Below are 18,320 nucleotides of genomic sequence, written 5' to 3' on the forward strand. Positions count from 1 at the left end.
TACATTTTTTCCCAGTATTGATGAAGCTGGGGAAAGAGGAGATGATCAAATTGTTTCTGTTTAAATACTCTTAGTCACCATCTACTTGTCATTTCAGGTGCTTTGTTTTTCTTTAGGCTGAGGTAATTTGTAGCTAACTGCCACTCAAGAGAGGGCATGATTATTCTACAAAAAAATGTATCCATTCCCAGGGTAAATCCTTTGTTCTGAAGGCTTTTGAAGGTGACAGGCTGCAAGATTTTGGAGGTTGATGAGGTGTCAAAGAAGCATGAACGAACTGACCAATAGTCTTTTTTAATTACTGTTTTTTAAATCCTCGGCCCTTGAGATACTCATACCTTAAAAATGCTTCCTGAACACAGACTCTAAAGATCAAATTTGAAATTCAAGAGAAAGTTTGCCTTCACAATGCAATATGACTTTCTTTTTGCTCTTTTCAGATTGTGCCAAAAACTTTGAATCCTCAGTGGAGGGAACAGTTTGACTTTCATCTCTATGAAGAACGAGGTGGAATTATTGATATTACCGTGTGGGACAAAGATGCTGGCAAAAAGGATGATTTTATTGGCAGGTTTGTGCAATTACAGCCTTCTAGTTCCCTGGGGATGGGAGCAGATGATTAAAATGAACCTTGCCGTTGAAACTATTTCTTAGGATCATTTGTTCTTGCCTTTCTTTTTTCAAAGGTGGGGGAGGATTTTTTACAAAGTAAGAGTATAATTTGCTGCGTTGGCATTATTCTTTACCTTGGTGGTGTAAAATAATTTGTGTTGACCAGTAGGTGGCAGCTTTTACCAATTGATAGGCTTAGTTTTTCCAAAATGAAAACCCCATGTTTAGAACTATAATCAAGATGCAGGAGGTTCCATGTGGCAACGCCCAGCATAATTCCCATGACTTGTAATAAAAATGTAATACCAAAATGAGGTTCTCATTTTTCAGTCTACTTGGTGAATGAAATGAGAGTATTCTGTGAAGGACTACTCACAGTTCAAGAAATGGTATAAATCTGTGTGACTGTGCTCCCTCTGACTGTCTCAGAAGATGATAGGTGTTTTCAGACATTTGCATTAGTTGTCTTGTGCTTGTAGATGCTGTACAAAGACAGTGCTTCTTTGAAAGCTGAAAAGTGTTTACATCATATTTTAATAGATATCCATACATTTACAATAAAAATAGTAATTAATCCTGTATACTTTGATTGTTAGAATATTGGTTATAGGTGTTTTCACTAGGACGTTGATACTATTAGGTAGTAGAATTGCTTTTTTGGGTAGCTAAAATTAGGAATGGAAATCCTCCAGACTGAGCTATGTGCTTCTGAAGTCCATGTTGTTATGTTTCTACTAACCTTTTCCTCTCTGCTTCTGTTTAAGTTAATGGCTTTCTTTAGATCAGTTGGATAATATTATGTGTTTATTTCCTACCAAGCGGGAATTCAGAATAGATGCAGAGTCTTTGGCAAGCAAACAGCCTTAGTATCAGACAAAAGCTTTTCAAAAGCATGCATGGTACAATTTTATTTTATACAATGAAACGTGGATGGAGTGATATGTTTATATTTGAAGTTCATATCGCTATCTTTTCCCTTTTTTGATTTCAGTCAGCACAAAGGGTAACAATGACTATTTTTCTGAAGTAACATAATCATTTGGACCTGTCTCAATATGTGGCAAACCTTTGGAAATCATTTCTATCTTCTGCTTAGCTTTAACCTTCTTATCCAAAACATGGTGGGTTTTGGAGTTCTGATTTAGGACTTTTCAGAACACAGACCTCAAAGCAATACTTACATTATTACTATTATCAGTAATTATAACATTAAGTTTAAAGTATTTTAAAGAGAACTGTATAAAATAAAGACATGGGTTTTGCTTCAGGGTGCTTGAAACCTAGATAAGAATGCAATAGAGATATTAGAGTAGAAGAAAAATGTGTAACTTCAGGCACATAAGCTATTTAGGTAGCTTTTCAGATATCTGAGAAAGTTATAATGTCTTAAGCTTGAGTATATTTCTTTTTAGTAACTAGAAGCTATCATGGAAGCAACAAGCGATTTCTACATTTTATTCAGGCCCATGAAATGTGGTAGTATGAGAAATCTTCTCTTGAAGAAAACATCTTGAAGCCTTTAGCATTTCTCCCTGAGAGTATCTTGTTTTGTTATTCACCCAAACAGATGTAATTCCTCTATAGCATGAATGCTAGAAAAGATGCTCCTCTGACAAAGCTCACCTGCAATGCTACTGCAGTATTGAACTGATTTCAACAAAATCAGTGGTACTTCTCCCAAAATCTCACTGCGCTTGATTTTGTGACCTTTCTGCTATCAGCATGCTTATAATCCCTGTTCACTTTGTCCTTTCAGACACTCTCTCGTTTTCACCAGAGATGGTACCACATCTCTGGATAATGCAACCTTCAAACAAATTCTTCTCTGTGAAGATTTCCATGAAAATCTTTGTCATTTGTCAAACTCAATCTGAATACAAAAATAGGTCTTAATATTCACCTTCACTAATACTCTTCCAATCACTATGGATAAAAATCACCAGTACTTGACAGCTCTGCTTTACAGGGACCTCTCTTACCCAGTTTCTTATTTCAAGGCTGTCTCTGAAAGCTGTAAATGCTTTGGTACAGACACTACAGATTTGTTCTGTGTGTGTGCTGTGATAAATAGATATTAATTTTGTAAAGCAAGATCGAGTCTTAGTCCATGAGTAACGTCTGAGTAGGTCTCTCAAGGCACATAGAATAAACTGAGTGTTTTGGCTCGGGTTCCAGGAAAGGTCATCACGTAGGACAGAAACAAAAGACTTCCTTGTAGTGTTCTAGCACGTCTCAGTGATGGAGAATAATCAATTTCATCTTATTACGATCTTCCTACTTTCTTACACAATATTTGAGCAGTAGCTATTATACAGAAATAACTTTATTAAATGAAAACAATTTTTTTCTTGAGAAACTGCCCTGTCCGGCTAAAGTATGGTTAGGGAGAAGCCAGGCTTGTTTGAAGAGATCCTGCACATTGAGAGAAACAGCAGACTGAGTTAAGAAAACAGTATAAAAAAAGTCTAAGGAGCAGTTTTCATCTCTCATCTACAATGTATTTTTGTTGTTGTTTTGTTTTGTTTTGTTTTTGTCTATCACGTTCAACTGCTTGCAGAGCATGGGTGAAGGTCAGCAGAATTCCCTGTGCAAAATGCAGATGGGCAATCTGCTTTGCCGGGAAGTGTCCTTGTTAGAGCAACATCCCAAAAAACAGAGTTTCTAAAATAAACTGATTATGGGGATGGAGAGCAGGAGTTCCCCCACGACCTTGGTGTGGATGCGTGGTGGTGGGATGAGAGACGCGATGCCTACTGGGCAGCTGCAAGTCAGGGCTTCTGAGTGGAAGATTCACAGGACAAGCTCCAGGAACCGTGCAGAAAGTGGCACTGATAGTACCCTGGAATCGAGGTGTTCTTTCTATGTTAACTTCCATAACTTGCAAATTTCGTTCCAAAGCAGAATGTCATAATTTCTGCTGGAATTATATTTTGTGTCAGCTGCACCTCAGTGAAATAAAAGAACTGGGAAGTCATGAACACAGAATTCTGTGGGCCATGTATGCATTGTCATAATCATTAGTTTGGAGCACTGTGGAGAACCAGGATGAAGTCAGGAATATGGCAAAGTGGAGATGGCATGTGTGCTCAGCCTGTGAGGGCTTGGGTTTGCAATCTTTTTTTGGGGGCAGGAAGATGAAAGAAGGATGTAAGAGAAGGCTGGAGACATGGAAGTGAGATTCTGGCTTTGGGTCTGCGTGACAGGAGGATAGGAGTGGCTTGTAAGAAAAAGGAAAGTATTAAGAGGGTGAGAGTGACAGTGTGGTATCCTAATTCAGAGAAGGAGAAAGATATATCTGTCACAGAACTAGCATAAAGCTCTGTCTTCATCTTGGTACCCAGACACGTTTGGTGCGGTGATTCCCAAAGTGAGATGCTGACTGCTTTATTTCCATTCTTAACTTTGAGCCCTATGTGTTAGTCAAATTTGAGTTGCAACTATATGCACAATCCATGTGAGTATAAAGGATGTAGTGCATTATGAACTTTCATCTACGAATAACCCCCAAAAAAGGAAATCCTAGAACCACTTCAGTGTTTAATTTGAGATTTCAAAAGCCTGAAAAAAGACCTCACACAAAAGCTCTGAGAAAAATATATTTCTGATGATCTGCTGATTTGTATAAGGGAACACTGACAGATTCATGCAGCATGGAGTGAAGGATTAAATTCTGGCATTCTTCTGAAGATCATTCAAAGAAACAAACAAAAAAAGTCAAGAACCAAGGATGTGAGGTCTTGAAATGCCCTTTTTTTTTTTTTTTTGGAAAGCACCAGCACTTAAAGTCATTGGGGCAGCTTTCTTACATTCCAATGTGCATGTGAACTTGCAGTATTAGTCAATACTTCATCTGATAAGTAGAAATACGTAGGTATGTCTGTATGGTGTTCTGTCTGAGTATGTTTAATGTTCACATGTTTTTGCTATGTGTAAATCATTTCTTTTCCATATTGAGTCAATATGCTACTGTGATTAAAAACACATACTGTGATACATTTATGTAGGTAATTCTACGATCAAAATGAAGGTGAAATGATTTTAATCTTCGTGTAATTATTTAACTTTCTTTTCATCTGTGTTTCTGAAGGCGATCCTGACTGTCACCTTTACGATAATCAGCTAATAAATCCTCATGATTGTTACACCTCTATGCATAGCAGTAATCTGAACAAATTGGCTGCTGACAGCTGCAATAAATTGCCAAGAATGAGTGCTGTCAGAGAACAAGTTGTTTCTGTGAACATACAGGATAAGTAAATCCCATGTCATGCAGTTTTTTCAGCTGAAGTTATTTGCAACCCAGTACAGCAGGATTTATAGCATTATTTATTGGTATGAAAAATGCGTGTTTATCTTTAAAATGACATTAACTTTCACTCATATCTTATGCCAGGAAATTACTGTAGACTTCATCTAAATCTATTTTCATCAGTATTTATAGATGTTACTATCTTTTATCAAACCTGATGCAAATGAAGAACAGCAGAAGACCTTCTGTATTTTATATTCATTAAAGCTATGTATTAACTATATCTGTAGAAAAGTGAGATATGTTCCATAATTTTTCTGAACATTGTCATTAAAATTCAAACCGTTTTTGTGTTTGTGTATATGGGTACACACCTTATAATATTTATTTAATTTCGTCCTCTTAAAATGGATGTTGTGAATCCAGAGTTACAATACTGAAAATGAATCATTTTGATTTTTTTTTTCAACAGCTAATCGGCTATGTTTTGTCTGTTTAATTTTTTCATCATAGTGAAGCTATAGAGGGTTTTTTGGGTGCACATAAACAGAAGCACAATGAGAGCTATACTGCTGCATTATTAATCTGAAAACAGAGTGATATACTGCTCAGAGTTCTATACCGAAGTGGGATTTTTATATAAAATATTTATGTCTTTTCAGTTTTATTTTTCCACCCAAATTTATATAATTTCACTATGGCAGACTGAATATTATCAGCAGAGAACTTAGTTGTGCTGTTCAGCTGTGTATTGGTACTGCAGCGTGCACATAAAGTTAAGTGAAGGACACTAAATGTGCTACTGTGAATATTGCTTTGTCATTTTTTTCTAAAGATGTGGAGACTGTAATTTATATTAAAATACTGACAACTTTCTTTTTTAAATACTGTTGCCCGACAAAGAAGCTTTGAATAGTAGGTGTCAATGTCTGTGTGCAGCCTCTGTATTGAAACTGGTGAATTTTTAAATTTCGCAGAATTCTATGGAGACAAAATGGATTTTTCTGGATTTGTAAATAGCACTTTATTATGGTGGTATTTCAGCTTTTTTTATTATTATTTTTTACATGGTTGTTTGAAAAAGTCTGCACGTTGCAGTAACTTTGGAGGCGAATTTTATTTTCAAAGTTTAAATCTATTGTTTAATATTCTATTGTAGTGTGAGTTTTGATCTGTGTGCACATGTGAATTACACAGCAATTCTGTGTAAACACAGACAAGCACACAACCAACAGACTGTGTGTATAATAGTTTGTTGATTATACATGATGACTAAAGTTAAATCATTGCAGATGTATTTCTCTGTGTAAAATGAAGGTTTTGCCAGAAGCATTAACATCTAAAAATGTTTCTGTCAGGCCTGCCCTTGACAAATCCTGAGATGTGCTGAGCCATCTCCATTTGTGATTGTTTTCAAAGGGTAAATAGTGCATTTCAAAATCTGGCCATCAGGTATTCCACTCCTTACTTATTACTATCTCCGCACATTTTAGCTGCACGTAACAGTGCAGAGACATTGCTGTTCTGCTAAAAAGCAAGAAAGGGTCATCTTTGTCTTTAATGAAATCTTAATTAAATTTCTCTTACCAGGTATTTTATTGCTCACAGTTTTTATTGACATTTGTTATTGCCATGTACTTTTGCAAAATTAGTAGTACTGGTGAACGTGTTAACTGAGATACAGAATGCTGCGCACAAACTGGCTATCTTTGTAGATCCTTCTTCTGGCCCTTAAGGTCCTGCATATGGAAATTTACATTACTGTATGAGGTAAGAGCTAAGAAATGAGAGGAAGGGAGAAGGAAAACTAAAATGGCTACCTAGATATGGGGGCCCTGACTGTAAATATGAAGAAAATTAGTAGTGTTGATAAGGGTTTTTGAGAGTTTCTAGAAGACAGATTGGAGCCACGTGGAAGATCATGCAAAGTTGTTTGGACCAGCTAGTGAGGGGAGAACCAAGCAGGAAAAATCAATGTTTCTTAAAGCAAAAGAATGGTTTAGCAAAGGAAAGTGTTAATTTTGATGCGAAGAAATTACAGTGATGACAGTGCTAACACTGCGTGTCTGTAGTGCATGGCTGTGCTGTGAGGATGATATAGGACATAATAAAACATCCGCAAGTACTTCTTTTTGTCTACACAATTTCAAACGTAAATCTGTAGTGTTATGGCGAAGAGTTATGCTTAGGAAAATGTTCATCTGTCATTCCAAAATCCATCAATGGGATTTTGTGGCACGGCCCATATTTTTTTTAGCAAGCCATAAATACTTGCCTGCATTCAGGTATAGCTTAGTGACCAGCGAGGTTGCCCTGTGCTTGGTGGGGCTCTCATATTTCCATTATCCAGACCGGCTTACCGTTTCCTCGGGTCCTGCCGAGGTCTGCAGCCATCTGCAACCATCCTGGGGATCTCATCCAGCACCCCGAGCTCCCCTGCCGTCGGTGTCCTACTTAGCTGAGGTGCCGCCTCCAGCTCCTTGGGGAACTTTCCTGGTTTTCAGTCTACCGCCTCTCTCCATCACCTATGACAAGCACAGCGTGGGGTCTGTAGTTTTATTTCTTTCTCATTATCTCTGTGCTTAAAAATGCCACACTCTGGTTCCTCCAAGAACTTCATGTAACTGCAGTCCTGTCTTTTTGAGCCCTATCATTTTCTGTTGCTGCCTTGCAGAATTTCCGCTCTCCGTTTGTTTCCTGGTTTTACTGGAACATTTTACTCTGCTCATAAAGGCTACGGAGTCTCGCAAATTGTAGCAGTTCGTGCCTCGCTTCTTCTGATGTGTGGCCAGCTCAGTTCTAATTACAGAATTGCACAGTTTCCTCTCCTTGGCATCCTTTGGAGCAGCATAGACCTGGATCACAGTGGAGTTAAAAGGCTGTCTTTCTGAACAAGTCGTGACGATAATTAAGTTGCCTGGGTTGTAGCCAAGTGGTGCTTTTCTGTCCCTATCACTTAGGATTGTGCCAATTCCTCTTTTATGCTTTATTTTGTCATGTGAGAAAATGATCTCGCTATCTGCTGTCTCTCCCTTGCCTGGCCACCTGGCTTTTAAGAGGCCTTCTATATCATGTCGCTACCTTTGTATTTCATTCATTAGCAAGGATATTTCACCAGGGTGCCAAAGCGGTCTTACATTCCAGGTTCTGTTAGAACTAGAGAGGGGAGGTGATTTTTGCCTCTTAGACCTGCTGATAATAAAATACTACATATAGTTCTGGTTTCCACACTTTAAAAAGGATGCAGGAGAATTTCACTGGATCAGAAAAGTTACAAAAAGTCATTTGAGGGCTGTAGGAGATGTGTTCCAAGGAAATATATAGGGAGCTGGTGGTGTTTAGCATATCAAAAGGAAGATCAGGAAGAGATATGATTATGGTATATGAGTACCTTCACCTGAAGAAAATACAGGGTACCAATGGCTTTTTTTAACATAGTAGAGAAAGGCATAAAAAGAACAAAAGCCAGATACGTTCAAATTAAAAATAAATCAGAAATTCCTATTTCTAACATTTTGGGTAATTAACACACACTGAAGACATGTTCAGAGGAAGTGGTGCATTCCCCTTAAATCTTCAAATCCTCTTTCTGGGAGTTGCACCATGTCTCAGCTGCTACTTACCTATCACACTCCGGTGTGTGAGCTTGAGGCACTTACATGATTTTTTTCCTCCCTTCTCATGTCTCAAGGCCTGCAAATCCAGATCCACGTGGCGTCTGGTAATGTTCATGTGCAGAGCTGATGAGGAAGGTATTTGGGAAGATGTATCTCTGTTTCTGAACATGTCAGCTACCCAAGTGCATGTTCAGTTGTCCCTTCCCAGCACTTTCAGCATTGTCATAGTTGTGCACTGAAGGGACCACATAACATGGGGCAGCGGTATAATGCAGAATACTCTAATTACCCTAAAAGCTAAAATTTACTGAAAGGTGATTTATAGTCATGCTTGAAAATCTGTCTGCAGAGGTAATGGCTATTTTTGCTATAGTTCTTCATGCTGGCCTCATCACCAGAGGTAAACTTTTCCTGTCACCAGCAGCATGTGATAATAATGTCATGAAGACTGAATTCTCCAAAAATTGGTATTATCTCCAGTTTTCAATGTGACTCCAGCTATATGCAACTTATGGTCTTCTGAAAATGTCTGTAATTTTTCATGGTCCTCAGTGGAGAATAAAAGACAAAAATTCCTACCACTGCCCTGCTTGTTCTGCAGCACTTTCTGGTAGCATTCAAGTTCACCTTCATCCTCAAACCATCTTTGTTCTCCATGGAAACACTTGTAGGTGACAAATGTGTCTAAAAGCACATCTTAACTGATGTAAAAGTGAGCTTTAAAGCTTGGAATACAGGTATGTGATCTTGGTTATGCACAACTTTGTATTTAGCATCTCCCATGCTTGTCTTGATTATAAATCATTGTCTTAAAATTTAATGTTCATCCTGAACTTTCCAACACTGTTAAATCTTGAAAAGTATTTTGTGAATTCTAGTTTTTGCAGGTAAATTGAATCAAAAAAGTTTTGTAGGTTTTCCTACTGGTGTTAGTTATTCTAGGATAAGATTACAGCTTAGACAATGTCTTACTGAAAACAAGCTTCCTTCATTGTTTTGCTCCCATGCAAAGATCTAGTGAGAACAAAAAACAGATCTAACAACAACAACAAATGTTGCAGGAAAATTTTGTGTAAGAAAAAACAAAGTTGATTTTTCCCCCCCCCAGGAAAAACTCAACTATTAATGGGAAAGATCACAATTTTTCTAGCAGTGTAAATTGGAATGTTTCTATTTGCTTTTTCCTTCATCTTTGGACTCCAGTGCATGTGCTGCCAATGCATTTGCCGTACGCCTAAAGCTCCATCCGCACTTCCTGTGAGTTAGGTGCATGCAAGTTGTATCTCCTGCAAAGTGTCACCCAGAGCAGGGGATGTGGCACAGAATGAGCAATGTGCTTCATCTGACTTAGTAAGGACATTGGTGCTCTTAACTGGGATTTCCATAAAGCACAGTGGTGCCGTTCCTTGATGGAATAATCTCAGGTTTTTATCAAATTATCTGTGGGCCATTCTGAGAATATTTTTCTTGTAAAATGATTAAGGCCTTCACTAGAAGTTGTTTCCAAGACACTTCCTACCTCTCTGTATGATATTAGGAAATAACTAGCTGGTGATTGTTCACAGAGATCTATCAAAAAGACACAGAGACATATTTCTTTGTAAGTCTCTCTTAAATATGGTGCTATTTCAAATATTTTTATACTTACAGGAAAAATGTACAGGTAAAATCAGATTTTCAATTTATTTTAGCCTAAATAAGAAATAACACATACTAATAGTTGCAGCACAAAGAGTGCTGTAACTTCGTGAACTCAAGGCATTGGAGCTTGTAGCTCTGACAGAAACACTATAATTTTACAGTCACTACATTTTTATGATGCTTGTAGGTGTTTGGGTTTTTTGTTGGAGTGCAGGTAGCATTCGTTTTCTATTTTTGAGTGAGGGGTGGATTATTTCTGCATTACTTATATTGTAATGGCTTTCTGATTCTTTTACTTGCTCTTAAGAGAGTTTAAACGGTCCTTCCAATGATTATTGGTTAAGGTTACAGAGATAGTTTATTTCAAAACAGATATTCCTCAAAAATATCTCTGCAAACAATCTAAGAATATTTAACACTAGAGGCATCTTAACCTACTCCTACTTTTAACATTTGATCATAATATTTATTATCTTAAGGAGAGCATTATACTCCTCACCGTGGCCTAAACAAAAATCTGACTGCCTATGTGCACGTGTGAAACTCAGATTGACTGTGAACCTACACTGACAGCAACAGCTTTTGTTTTTCCTTAATTTCATTTCTAACATCTTATCTTCCAAAGAGTTCAAAATAAACGGTAAACATAAAACTCAGAGAGCTATGTCAGTTAGAAATTTTCTTATTGTAAAATAATTGAAACTTGTTACTATATGAGCTTTGCAGTAGTTTAATTTTGACAGCTACACAGACAGTAAATGTTTTTTAAAAAATTAAAAGAAAATTTTCCTGTAGCAAATCTAATCTGCCTGTGATTGCATAGTGCCTATTTTATGAGGATGCATTTATTCTGATAATTGGCTATTTCCTATCCTTAAATGCCTATTTATTCATGTCTGCCACCTTTTTCTCAGTTTATTGGCCCTGCGGTCACCACATTATCTTTCTCTTCAAAATCAATTGACATTTTATGAAAAGAGTTTGCTAGATGTTTAGCTTAGTGAGAGTGGCATATAGAACATGTGCTTGTCACATTAAATAATCACTGTTAAAAGTAGACTATTTGGTTGTTTAACTAAGTATGGAATGTATTCATACGCTTTACTTTGATATTGTTTTTGTTTTTATTCAGAGTAATGTATTGGCAAAACACTACTAAGAGATGCTATAAGTGGAAGTATTCCTAAAAGTGCTTTTTCACAGAAATTCCTGTACATTGAGAAATGGCATTACATGATCTTGAAGGTCTTTTCCAACCTTATTGATTCTATGAGTTGATACAGGCATTGAATTTTTTATACGCATTCAGGGTTGCAATCTAGGAAAGTTGAAACTTGTGAAGTATACATGTTAAAATATTAATACTTCTAAGGTACGTACAGAGTACATATTTACTGACTGTAAGGTATGGTTTTAATTAAAAGTTTCTGGTCAGCTCCTTGTTAGCTTTTCCTTCATAGTTCTATCTTTTATTTTTAAAGATGTTTCAACACTTGCAAAGGTATTTCTGCTGCCTAGCACGTATGGAGCCATTCTTCATTAGTTCAGTGTATGGTGTATCCCATGCAGCCAGGGTTATTCAGGGAGGGATCAAGCAGGGTGGATTGGCTTCAGCCACTATTTGTGCAGTTATAAGCAGTCCCTGCTCATTACAACATGAGACATCTTGTTATATAAGGGCTTGTGGCATCAAATTTTATCCTGGCTGCTTGCATGAAGCTTTGACCCTGAGCCGTTCACAGCTAACTGCAAGAGAGCTGAGCCTTGGGTGGTGCTCAAGTTGTGCTTTTCTATGTTCAGTCATGTTGACTCCATCACAATTAAGTCCACACAGATTTTATTTTTTCTTTTTTGTTAGAGGGGACTTTTACTGTTGTTGGATGAATGGTATTGAAAACATTCATATCAAAACTTACATTTTAAGATTTATACAAGAGGCAAAATTGAAAAGTAAAATTTGCATCTGAATATGATTTTTTAAAATTCTCTTTGACTGGAACTCAATTAATGCATTTTAGACAACCTTGCTTCCTGTGTTTGTTTTTTTTTTAATCAATATTTCTATTATTCACATGCATAACAAGTTGCATCTTTGAAAAAACAGCTAACAAGCAAGCAGCATGGGCTGAAACTGAAGAGAAATCCTTTCAGAAGCTGGAAGGAATTCCTATGGATTTGTCTTTGTTTGTTTGTTTGTCCAGCTGAATGCCAGTAAGCCAGCGTGCTGTTGCTTAATGTGAAGAAAACCGCAGGCTGATGAAAAATGTTTGTTTCTAGGTGCCAGGTCGACCTGTCAACCCTAAGTAAAGAGCAAACTCACAAGCTGGAGATGCCCCTGGAGGAAGGAGAGGGATACCTGGTGTTGCTGGTCACTCTGACAGCCTCAGCTGCAGTCACTATCTCTGACCTCTCTGTCAACTCCCTGGAGGACCCAAAGGAGCGGGAGGAAATACTGAAGAGATATGTATGGAGTTCTCTTTTGCCCTCTGTTTGCAAAATGGTTGTTTATATGAATAATAAGTATTAGGGAGAAAAGTCCAAATATATCTCTTACATCCTTATCACATTCAGCCTCTGGCAGTCATTTAAACTAGTCATTAATATTATTGCAGCTAAAACAAGTAGCATCAGGAAGGCTGCAAATCCTCTTTGTACAGTAAGGTATTTTTTACCTTAGTAATTGAGCTATTTCATTTGACTCCGTGACATAAAGAAGTTTGCCTTGCAGATCGTTTTTACCAAGTGCGAGAAAACTAAGAAGTTATGTAGTGGCTGCACAGTTTCTGGTGGGTGTTTATGCCAACTGATTTGAAGTGCCAATAGTCTGGGGTTTTTAAGCTTTGACTAAAGAGAAAGAAATTTTTAACTGTACATAAGAGGCTGAAGTAGCATTTTATATCATCAAATAATTGTTTCAAATATTATTTCCATTTCAAAATATTCTGCAGCAAATTATTTTCATTTCCCAGCATCCTCACATTACACAGCATCTGTGCAATTTTATCAAAGCAACAGAGAGGGGAGCTCTTACTCCAGCATTTGTTAATGCCTGAATCACTAAAAGTAACTGTCTCACTACACACAGAGAAAGGAGGGAAAAAAAAAAAAGCTATTTCCACTTAAAATTACAAAGCTTTTATTGTACAATGCTGCCAGGTGTTTAGAAAGGCTTCTCTAGACACTCAGCCATTAAACCAAGCTCTGACTAACAAAGAGCCGCTTAATTTTTTTTTAGATTTTAAAATATTCGTATTCCATGACTGACATCCTTTCAATACAGAATTTAATAAAGATGTACCTTATCAGTCTGTGCAGATAACGTGAAGTGCTGGTACTAATGCTGTACAGTATTCTTCAAACAGATTAGCAGTATGTGCGCTTCAGCAAATTTATTCTGGCTATCTCCCCTGAATCAGCTGTCTGCTAATGCTTGTACAACTCATACACCAATAGTGTTATCATAAACACAGTTTAATAGAGGTGACTTAGTGAGGCTAAACATAATATTCCTAAACCAACTGAGAGCTAAGGTATTTTGCAAAATCTTTGAAAAATAATTACAATTAAGAGAATTATTTCACATTTAGGAAGCCACCAAGACAGCCTGTGGTTGTCAGAATGGATCTTTATATAATAAATTTCTGGTGGATACGTTTTTGAGGTGACATACTTCTAGCTACCAAGTGTAACAATACCACATTTCTATGGATTATTTTGTGTGTGATGATAACGATGGGAGTTGAGTGATACTGATGGTTTTGATAATTTAGAAGCAGTATAGCAACATGTTGTGACTGTGTATTATTAATCAGTTTTCCTAAATTCTCATTTTTTTGAGATTTAGTCCCCAGTGTAAAGCATAATTATGTGGAATAAGATTGATCTATTTATTTCCATTGCTTAAATATTCATGGATTTGTGTCTTTTCTTGTACTTACATTAATGTATGCATTTGAAAATATTTGTGTCTTTGGAAGATGTTCTTACTGCAGAAGTATGAGTTTCTCATTATGTGTTTTTGAAAATTATAGAATCGATAGACCTTTTGAAAAATCCTACATTTTTTAATTTAAATGACCTGTAGACAGCAGCAGAAAGAAATGGCAAGGATTAAGAAAATTCAAATAGTTTATTTTCACTGATGTTTGATTTATCTTTGGTATTCATATCTCTGCTTCAAAACTGATAGACAGAAGGACTCTGCAGTTACCAAGATGCACTCTTCCCATTCGTGGGCTGTATTTTGGACCTTATTTTTTGTGTTCTTAAAAAAATCCAGCTTCCATTTGAGAAATGTATTTTGCACCCTTTCCGCAGCCAAAAACAGTTAATGAGCTGACCTTGCCATCAGATCAAATAGCCTTGGAAAATGACTCTATTACTGTCATTTAACCATTTGTAGCTGAACATCAGAGCCTTACAAATTAAACAGGCATTACTGTTTGAACCATTATTTTACCACAATTGTCTGAAAAGATTAATTCCTTTTGGGGTGAGGAGGGGGGCGCATTAATGGGTACAGACCAAGAGAGATTGTATGACCTTTTCAGAACGGGTGTGCTGAACCTATGGTCCCCCTTGTCACAGTTTAAAAACCAGAGGAGCTAGTTTAGAGAAGAAGTTGTTAGCATTCCATTTTTATTATGACATTTCACAGTCATCCGATTTAATGTCCCTTGACCAGATTGTCCACCGTGAGACGATGGGCTTGAAATGTTATTTAGAGCATTGATAAAAGGTGAGCAGTTCTAAGATGACAGCGAGTCATAAGGCTGGTGGTGTGACATTAATTTTCTCCATAACAGAGATGGAATAAGACGTCATGGTGACAAGCTGTCAATCAGTACTGGCCCCTCAGTGTATCTCGATGCCATAGGATGGGGTATTGCTTCTCCCATAATAGAGCTGAACTGAGATGCTCTCCGTGACAGCTGCTGCAGCCATACAGAAAATATATTATACAGCCTTTCATTAAAAAAATAAAGAGGACTCATCTCCAGAGCATTTCAATCTTTTCCCATCTATTGAGGGCTGAAAAGATTCACTGCAAATCACAGATTCCTCTGCTATGGAAATTTCAGGCTTCAGAAACCATAGGTTTTTGAGGCCTTCAACAATAATCATAAATAAGAAGACAATATAATCTGATAAATCATTACTTAAAGTTATGTGTTTAAATTAACGTATTAAAGTCATTTGCTTCTCCCAGAGTCTGTGCAGTAGCGCTGTATACATTTTCACTAGTCTCCACTGTCACGGGATGCACGTAATCTAAACTAGCTGACTTGCCGGAACTAAAGTTCAAAAATAATTATTCTGTGGGATGTTAACAAAGGTAGCAAAGTGGAATACTGTACCAGTGCCTTTTTGCAGAACATGCAATTTGCTGGGTGAAATTTGGAGAGGGAAGGATGTACAGCATTGCAGGAAAGGCAGCAGTTTTTTGTCCTGGTCTGTGTTTGTCTGGTGTTTTATTTTGTTTTGTTTTTGCTTTGTTTTCTTTTTGAAGCTAGGTGTTCGTTTCAGTCATCGTGAAACACGTAAAACGTGAAAACCTGTTTGTTAAGTCCTTTCACTTTCATCATGGTATTAGAACAGAATTATCTCTGTTGCAGTACGAGCTCTGATAAGGAGCTTCCAAACCTCGATCATTATTGAAGTAAATGAGAGATGGTGCCAGCGTGGATTTGAATTATAACACTGCTATCTGTACCACCACCTCTGCCACTTTCAGCTTGCATGTAAGCACACAAGCAGAGGGTTGAGTGTGTGCTGATTAAAGTTCACCGTCAGTACTTTTAAACCCTATTTCTCATTATAAACCTATTAAAAACAAATAAAAATTATCAACCATTTTCCTGTGATGACATACATGCATATTTGTAAGTACGTTGCACATGTGGTACTGCGCTTAACTGGGTTCCTCAGGTCAGGATACTAAGGACAAACCTTCACTGTAAACAATAAATAGTCAGTTGGGGCTTCTGAAATTAATATCAGATTGTGATCGGGCTGTTAGAATGCCTTATTGACAGAAAGAGGGAGATGTATATTATATGTCTAATGTTTGAAAGGATTTTATCTATGCATCAAATTTTTGCGACATTTAATATTGCATTTAAGCAGCAGCTGTGATTTTTAGATAAGTGTTGTTATTGTGGTTGTCCTTAATAGTCAGTTTTGACTTCATAATAAATTTCAGAATTGTTGACCTGGTGTTTACCTGGTGGTTGCATATTCTAGAAATCTAGACATTATAATAAGCAGTAAAAAAGGTTTCACCTGCTAACATACCTTCACATACCTAATTAAAATATTAGAAATGGCCACGGGAACTATTCGCATTTTTTTCAGATGCTAAAATGTTTAGAAATAAATGTACCAGCTAGCATTTATGAACAGGACTTGCAAAAGTAACCCAAAATTAGGCCACATATGATTATAATTTAAAATGGATTTAAAAATCTAATTTTAGTTTCCTCTTTTGGAGTTCTTCCCATAGGTTATGAAGAAACTAAATGTTAACGTCGTATTTGCTATTAATTGATTGCAAAATCAAAATTGAATTCGATGTACCAGCATTTGAAGTTCTGCAACTTTTAAATTACGTTCAAAGTTGGAGCTTAAAATTTTGGCATACCATGCCTAGCTGCTACAATACCCCCAGTTTGTTACATTTGGTCATTTGAAAAAACAGAATGCAGCTTCCAAGCAGCTTTATATAACTATGTAGGATGAGTAAATGCAATTGTTACTCTGCTTTTTAATTTTTCTTCCTTTTTTAATATATGTAGATACTGCAGAAACTGATGGTTAAAAAAAAAAGAAAGTAAACCCTTTTTTGCTGTGTAATTAAAATTATCTTCTCATTCATTTTTTTTCAATCTTTTATTGCCTGTGTTTATTATGAAAAGTGTTAAATTGCTAGAATCCTCTTTTGATTGTTTTTGCTCATATTATTTGCTGCATATATGCTGCATACAGGCTTACATATAATGATCAAGAACAATGAAATTGATACTGGTCCTAAGTCACTGTTCAAAATATTCTTGGAGCCTTCAAAGGGAAAACATGAGCACAGATTTCACAAAAGTATTCAGGGAGATGAAATGTTTGTATTAATTTTGTTAATACATTGATGTAATTTACAATTGTGATGGAGAGTTGTTTATGTGCTATTAGGGGGATTAAGTCAGTAGAATTAGCATATTTAATCATTTATATTATAATTTTTCCTTTGTGTTTTTGATTGGTAAGTTAAAGTTGCAAAATACTGAAAGAAACACCAACAACTGCATGTTTTGCAGAAAATAATAATTAAAAGCGTGAATATGTTAGAATTACACTAACTTATATTTGGGAGAGGGAAGAAGCTACCAACATTGCTTTCATTTTGTCTTTTTTGCAATCTAGAATTGTATTTCTTATTATGGTTTTTTAGAGTCCAATGAGGATGTTCCATAACATGAAGGACGTGGGATTTCTTCAGGTGAAGGTCATCCGAGCAGAAGCATTGATGGCAGCTGATGTTACAGGCAAGGACTCATTTAGTTTCTGTGACAGTAAATAGTAATACTAGGCCTTTTAAAAAGTGATGAAAAGATGGTTAAGTTTATCAAAATATTATTGCCTGCTTGCTTAGTCTCACCTTCTCATTAAAAAAATCCTCAGACATACAAACAACACTTTTGTAAGCAAGGCAGCAAGTCATTCTAATGCTAGTGGACTCCTATGTAGGTTATTTCCGAGCAAGGTGAAATACATATTTTGACTCCATCAGAGGTCCTGCAGAAAGTACTGTTTGAGATACTTACGCAAGATTTCTTTTTCTAATTTGGATTATTTTGTATATTTGTATCTATTAAAGCTGAGTTCAACAGACAAGGGAAATGAAAGATGATAGATATAGATAGAACTTTAAATTTTTTGCCAAAAAATAATTGTTTGGCAACTGCCAGATACATAGCAAGGCTGCTTTTGGTTTCAGATATTTCAAACACATGTAAAGTTTCCTTTAAGTACTGCTTGTCTATTTAAAAAGGGAAATAAAAATTTTTATATATTATTTTCTATTTTAAGTTATATAGGATGATTGGATAATTAAACCTGTTTCTTTTCAAAACACAGGAAAAGTATCCCAGCCATACCGAATATATTTCTTCAGAAATATCCAAGTTAAGTCCTGAAAGTATAATCACCTT

The 18,320-nt window shown here is 36.4% G+C and overlaps 1 long non-coding RNA gene across 1 annotated transcript; it reads left to right on the top strand.

The window, feature by feature from the left end:
- Positions 1-442: 442 nt before the first annotated feature.
- Positions 443-17,648, top strand: LOC118258687 (uncharacterized). The gene is made up of 3 exons (XR_004781867.2): positions 443-571; positions 12,397-12,583; positions 17,561-17,648. It is a non-coding gene; the product is annotated as an uncharacterized LOC118258687 (long non-coding RNA).
- The last annotated feature ends 672 nt before the right edge of the window (positions 17,649-18,320 follow it).

This window comes from Cygnus atratus, unplaced genomic scaffold, assembly GCF_013377495.2.
Source record: "Cygnus atratus isolate AKBS03 ecotype Queensland, Australia unplaced genomic scaffold, CAtr_DNAZoo_HiC_assembly HiC_scaffold_111, whole genome shotgun sequence".
In the NCBI taxonomy this organism is placed as follows: Eukaryota; Metazoa; Chordata; class Aves; order Anseriformes; family Anatidae; genus Cygnus; species Cygnus atratus.